Raw genomic sequence first — 7867 nt, forward strand, 5'->3', positions numbered from 1 at the left:
TAAACTCAGCTCCACGCGATCTTACCACCGTCCAACCACAACAGTTCCCCTCCTAATTAAACAATATGTCAAATGTCAATAGCTTGTAGACGTGAATTCAATTATTTCCAAGAAATTTATTATTTCTTTTCTCCTAAAAAATATATACATATACTGATATCCTCAACATTTTATGATTTGAATGAAGGATTCTTTGTTTTCATAAAGCAATAGAGTTTTGAAAGGTGGTGGGATGTGATGGTTAAGTTCTTGATAAGCTTTCAATTAGTTTCATATGTTGTTCCACGTCAAACAAATAAAGCGGATCAAATTATTTGACACAAATAACTAATTTTATACGATGTTATTATTACAAAGAGATATGACATTATGCTAATAAGTGTCCTATAAAATTTAATAAAAATGCTAAAAAATTTGAAATAGATGAAGATATTGAAAGTATAAGTATAATATATTGATATTGTTTTATAATAATATGCCAAAAAAACTAAATTGAAACATGCTTGTAAGCTTTGGAAAAAAGAACGCCTTTTTTTTGTTGCAAATGAATCACCGTGTCATTCAATTCTAATCTTTAGTACTTAGTTTACAATTATTAACAGATTTTGAACTACCCATGGCATGTTTTTCGAATCCAATATCCAATGGATGATTGGATCGGTTCGGTTCGGTTCGGTTCCGTTCACATCTAATGAATGTCAACCGATGAACAAATCTAGCCACAGGGATGTAAATCAAAGACAACATTAAAATGTCTAGCAAGATATGCATATAACATATAAGAAAGGTATTTGGTTCATCAAGTTGGGTTGGATTCAAATGGGTCTAGCTCAATTCTAACCCAGTACGTAAGATATAAGATTTTACAACTCAATTAAGCGTCGAATGACTTCAGCTTAGGTTATTTTCAGTTGTGTTAATTATGCGGATAGGTCGGGTTTTTATGTGTACCATGTACCAAGCCGTTTCTTTGATATTGTGACCCGTCTTTTCCATGTCAAGCTTGGGTTAGCACTACAAGAAAGCATTAGATCGTCCACACTTATGTCCATATAATTTGAGAAGTCTGAAATTTTTTCTTCACGATCACAAGTATGTGAAAGTTGTTCACAGTAATAAGCATCACTACAGCAAAATCATGTTAATGACCGTTTTATAACACTAAATTTATAATATCAAAAAATAAAGCGTTATATTTAAAGGCGTTGTAATAAGTTTATAGTACGTTGATGGGTTTCTTAACAAGTTTTTCAGAACAATTTTAATATAAAGTGTCACATTATCAATAATATTGGACACTAAGAAAGTATCCTATAAAATTGCTAATGTGACGTTTTATATTAAAAGTGTCCTAACAAACTTGTTAAGACACCATAAAATGTTTTATAAATTTATTACAACGTCTTTAGATAAAACGTTTTATTTTTTGGCCATATAAATCAAGTTTTATAAAGTAGTCTTTTAGTACGCTTAAAAATTGATGACATCCTATAAACTTAAATTTGTTATAAGATGTGTATTGTGTGAAAATACAATGTAATATTTCAAAATGTACGTACTAAAAAAAATACAAAGAACTTATAGAAATTGTAAAAAAAAAATTAAATAGATGAAATTTGGCTAATTTCCCTACACTTTTAATAAAGGAGATTCAGATAATTTCATCGCACTTTTAAGCGAGATGATTTAACCAATTAGTCAACACGCTTTTCTATCATGAATAAAACATGTATTTTTAATTCTACAAATGTAAAAATATGTTAAATATATAGAATTAAGAGTTAACTACAAATTTAGTCCCGGTGGGTTTTTCTTTCCTGTTATCATGGTTTGTAAAAACATCTGGATTTATCGTTTTCTATAACGGTAGCTAAAATTTTCGTTAAATAAGGGACATTTTTGTTCTTTTATCATTTATTTTGTCTTTTATTCAATCAAAATCAATTTTATGATTTTGGTTGCTATGATTTTTATTGGTAAAAAATAAAAAAAATTGATAAAAGAAAGAAAATGTCTCTCATTTAATGGAATTTTTTACGGCCATTAGAGGGAAACATAAACCCAAACATTTTTACAAACCGTGATAACCATCTCGTAATTTTGAAACTGTATGGATGAAAAATATTATTGTTAACAACTCTAAAGTCTCGTTTAATTTGCAGGAATGAAATGGATTAGGAAGGATTTGGATTTCAAATCCATTTCAATCTCATTTTTGGTTTGTTGGATTGTTCGGATTTGAAATCCTGGAATTTAATTGAAATCCTATAATAGGATTTTGAAATCCTCAGGGGGTGCTCGAGATTCACGGGATTTAGTAGGATTGTATGCAATAAGGTTCCAAAAATGTTAAAAACGTTTGTTTTGTAATAAACGATTAATAAAACTGTAATTTAATTATTTTTATAATTATTTACAATTTTTTTATAAATTATTTAAAAATAATGAAATTCAATTACATTTCAAATCCTACAAACCAACACACTAGGAATTCTACAAACATAGGATTTTGAAATACTTAGCGGACCAAATCCCTTAAAAACAATCCTACAAACCAAATGGAAACTTAGGGGGCGTTTGGTTCGTAGAATGGAATTCAATAGAATTGGAATTCATCAAATGAATTTGACTTTGAGAGAATATAATAGAATTCGATGGAATTTGACCATGTCTTTTGATTGCGTTTGGTTGGATGGAATTGGAATGAAATTCTTAACCGAATTGGAATTTTTTTGTTTCGTTCACGGAATTCAACGAGAAAATTACAGGAAAAAAAACTGAAACCGAAACTTTCGGGCTGGGTTCGGGGACATCTTATCGGGGACGGGGCGGAGATCGGGGACAAATTCGGGGATTTTAACTAGGACGGGGGCGGGGACGGTGATCATCGGCCCGGCCTGATATGTTTATGTATATTAATTTTAATTTATATGCGTATACATATATATATATATATAATATTAAATTCGGGGATTTTAACGGGGATTTTTAGATTTGTTTCGGGTTTCGATTTCGGGTTCGGTTACAACCAACGGTGAACAGGAAAAAAAGGATTTTTACCTTAACGAGTTCCCCAACGGGGATCGGGGAAACCGCGAGACCTGATAAGATCCCCAACGGGGATCAGGGCGGTCATGGGGACGGGTTTAGTTATCGGTTTCTGGGACGGGGATATCAATAACCGGCCCGAACCTGGCCTGTTGTCATTCTTAGTTTTAAACGAGATCGAGCAAAGGAGATCGAGCATAGCAGAACAGAGCAAATCGAGATACAACGTCGATGAATGGATGAGGGCTAAGGAATTTATCGGATTGGAATTTGAAATCCGTGGTATATGTGGTGGAATTGTGAAATCAATGAATTAGGGAATTGGTTGGAATTGGAAGGATTCCCTCACATCTATTATGTGAACCAAACATGGGATTTGGAATTTGGTCAAAGGTTTGGACATTCCAATTCCTTCCAATTCTACTAAATTCCATAAACCAAACACCCTCTTAGAATTTAATTGGAATCCTACAAACGTAGGATTTTGAAATACTTAGTGGATGCTCGGAATTTTCAAGAGATTATATCAGTAATGGGGCTTGGGTGCAAATTAAGATAAAAGAAAAAGATTAATTTTTTAAAACAACTTTAATTAATAGTACTAATGCATCCTTTTTAAGGGGAGAGTAATAAACGTTGGTACACTATGTTGAACATGGTGCATGAATGTGGATAAAAGTGAGTACCAATAATTATGTACTCTTATGTCGGTGTTTTTTTTTATTAACCTGGATATCCAACCCGATATGCGAGCAGACTAATCCCAAGGCAACCACCTGCTTTGCAGATAGCTCAGAGTCACCGCATTTGAACCTCCGTGACCACAAGGGGATTTTTATTTCTCCTTGGATTTGAATCTGGGACCTCCTGGTACTTTTGACCTTTGGAGCCAAGCTCAAACCAATCAGGCACCACCTTTGTGGTTGGTGTTTTTTTTTTGAATTTGATTAAAATAAACCCTAAATATGTTTCACTTCAGTATGGGTTGGGTTAATCTGGCGTATGTTCAAGGTCCATAAAAAATACAGTCCAAGTTTTTTAGTATATAGTAGCAGTTTAAAAAATTAGTAAATAAAAGAGGTTGTTACAACAAAATTAGACATCAAAAATTTCTAAACCGTTTTATAAGCCTTAATATGTAGGACTTTTAAATTAAACCATCTCATCTGAACAAGTTATAATAAGTTTATAGAATCAGAACGTTTTCTTGCATTGTAAAAAGTTTTTTACGACATTTATATAGAAAAACATTGTATTAGCTATTTTATATGTTACTATTTGAAGAAGTGTCATATAAAAACAAGTGTCCTATAAAATGATGGGTTCTCAAAGGCGCCCAATAAAATAGGTAATGTGACGCTTTATATTAAAAGTGTTGTAAAAAATTTGTTAAGACGCTCAAAAGTGTCTTATAAACTTATTACAACGCCTTTAGATAGTTAGGTGGTGTTTTTTTTTAAGAAGTACTGAAATCTAAAGTCTGATTTCATTTCTGATTTATAAAGAGGAAGGTGTCCTATAAACTTATTACAAGCATTTAGATAGTTAGGTGGTATTTGTTTTTTAAGAGGTGCTGAAATCTGATTTTACTTCTGATTTATAAAAAGATGGTGTTGAAATCTGAAATATGGATCAATAAGACTGTTTGTTTTTACGTCTGGAATCTGAAATTTGAATCAGTCAAACTAATGCAAAAATATAAAAGATAAATAGTTTTTTTTTTACAAAAGTATAAAAGATAAATAGTTTTTGCTAACAAATCTCTTACAACCCAAAAAATATTCTCTGTTTGATAAAGAGTGGATTAGGATTAATAGGTATTAAATGATACGTTTACCACTTAAAATTTCAAAGGACATTTAGAGCTTTTAAGCTCTTATATATATAAAAAACACTCTTAATACCCAAAAATCTTAACAAATCAGACTTCAGAGATATTAAGAAACAATTTTGCAAAACCAAACATGCATTTAGCTTTATTTTATGGCCTTATAAAACAATCTATTAGGATACTTATAAATTTTTGAGGCTCTATAAACCAAATTTTGTTGTAGTGGGCACAAAATTTTTAGTATCTAGTAAGACTCAAAAAGAAATTTAATATCTAATTAGATTTGAGAAGAAAATATGTAAAAAAGTTAATTGGTGCTCTATAGGATAACTTCCATCTTGAAAGGTATTTGACACTTTTATAAAATATCTGCTATTCTTCTCTAATTGTAATCCAATAACCAACTCAACGGGTTCTATCAAGCTAGCTATATGTTGTGCATTATCGAGGACTTCTACATAAGGCGGTAAGATGGTATCTTGAGTAGTTACATATCCAAGGCACCTAACACAAATAGATGTCTCACAAGTTTGATTTCAATATGTTCCTCTAATTTTTTTTTGATGTAGCATCAAAGTCTAAACTACTTACCTAGAAAACATTGATATATTTTCTATAATTCATCTTTCATTTCTCACGGACTTTTGGTTATCTCATATCCATAAATTTTATTTTTTATATTAAAATATAGTAGATTTCTTATTATTTAACTAAAGAAAACTCTACCTTTTGAGAAACGATACCAACCATATGATATGGTCCAACTTATATCTATATTTAGGGTTACAACATTACTTTTGTTTATTCATACATTATTGACCCCCTATTACCTAATACTCGAAAAACTGATTTTATATGAATAATTAGCATTTCTCGAATTCAATGTTATTTTATGATAAAAATAAAATATTGAATATTTTTCATGCATATTGATAGTCCTTTTTACATCTCACCCAAGGCCTATAAAATATCATGAATAAGTTTAATCGGATCAACAACTAGACTTGGGATCACGTGAGACCAGCCTGTTTTCGTAAGACCACTTTTTTACACTTGAAACTTCACAGCAAAAAACAGTGTTTTGATATGAAGGCTCATATATTTGTTATTTTTACCTTCACAGTGTTTTGCTGTGAAATTTCAAGTGTAAAAAAAGTTGTATTACAGATCTTACGAAAAAAAATATGATCCCACGTGAACCCAACCGGCCAACCCTTAGTAATTAATCATAAACATAAATGTCATATTAGTTACTAACCTTAATGAGTAGGGATTGTTTACTTTTGACTTAATGGACTATTCACATAGCTATATTTTGTGGCTTAATGAAAAAATTATTGGCTTATTCGGAATGTCGGTTGCTTATCCTCAATTAGCCATGAAAAATGACCTCTTGTACCCTTATTACCCTCATCTTTTATATGAAACTAGAGTTGTCATTGTCAATGTATTGTCTTCACAAACAAAAAAAAACATAACAAAGACCAATCGTTCATATATTTATGTCTTTTTGGAACAAAACAAAACCAAAAGGGTAAACAGAAATTTCCGTTTTATTTAAAACCCTAATGCCACATCGAAGAGGTGAAAAGCCAAAGTTGTTGTTCGATAATTTATTAGTCATGGTGATATTCAAACTCCATATATTTTAGGTATGTGTAATGCTCTGTTTGCAACACGATCATGTCAAAATAGAAACCTATAACTTCTTCCATGCAATATTTTCATATTTCAGATACACGTATGTCTTAATTGAATGACTTTAAGTTTATGGAATCACAAATTGTACTCGTATAAAATGGTGTTACGATAAGTTCTTAACACGAATTAGACGGCCTAACAAGTTATGTTGGCAGAATTGTGCAACCTAATAGGACATAAATGTAAATCTTCTTATTAGTCTTTTTATACGAAACTTTTGAAATATATCCTATATATAGAAGGACTAATAAGACACCTTTCAAACTTATTGTATAAAAAGGTGAATTGGACGATTTACTTTTTATGTTTTAGTAGGTTTGCTTAATTTCATTCATGGAACTTGTTAAACTCGTCATATTAGTTTATTGTGATACAATTACATATGACATGTAATTCATGTTTCTATAAATTTAAAGTCTCGTTAAGTAAATTAAATCTTAAAAAACATTTTTAGTGTTGGGCATGAAGTATACATGACATGGGTTTGGTGGCCACTTTTTCTAATATATACCCATTGGGCTTTTATCTCAATTTGGACCTAACCACAAAATAACTACAGCCCATTATATTACTATTTACAATTACAAATTACAATACTTCGGCCCCTATAATATCACATCTTTAAATTTACATCCGTTACAACTTACAAGTAGTAATGGCCAAAAACGGATCTCGGATCGGGCCTAATCGGTCTCAAGCTTTCTTATAACCGGTCCCGGTTGAAAATGGTAGGACAAGTCAAGGTACTTCATAACCGGTTATGGGCCGTCGATCCCAGCATTAAAAAATAAGATTCTTTTATTCTTTTAATGATATATATTTTTAATACATTATAAAATTTACAATTTGGTCACTCAAATACACTTTAAAAATACGTTTTAATATAATTAAAATTATATTGTCTTATAAAAATACATTATAAAATTATTTGAAAATACATTTAGGGCAAAATGCACAAAATAGCAATCTACTTTCATAAATATCTTTATTATAACATTGTACTTTCAATTTTTCTTATTACAACAATGTACTTTCAAACTATTTTTTATTAGGACATTATACTTTAAAAAATTTACCCATTATAGCATTGGGTAACATTTTGATTTAAATTTACCCATTATACTAGGTTTTCATGCCACCCCATTGTCCACGTAGGCTGTCTACATGTACTATATTGATGTGACTTTCTTACTACATCATTATACTTTCAAAATTATTTTATTATAGCATCTACTAGTTCTTATTAAACACTGTATTTTTAATTTTAATATTTAGATATTTTACATG

The sequence above is a fragment of the Cynara cardunculus genome (assembly GCF_001531365.2).
Source record: "Cynara cardunculus var. scolymus isolate 2C chromosome LG 11, CcrdV1, whole genome shotgun sequence".
Lineage (NCBI taxonomy): Eukaryota > Viridiplantae > Streptophyta > Magnoliopsida > Asterales > Asteraceae > Cynara > Cynara cardunculus.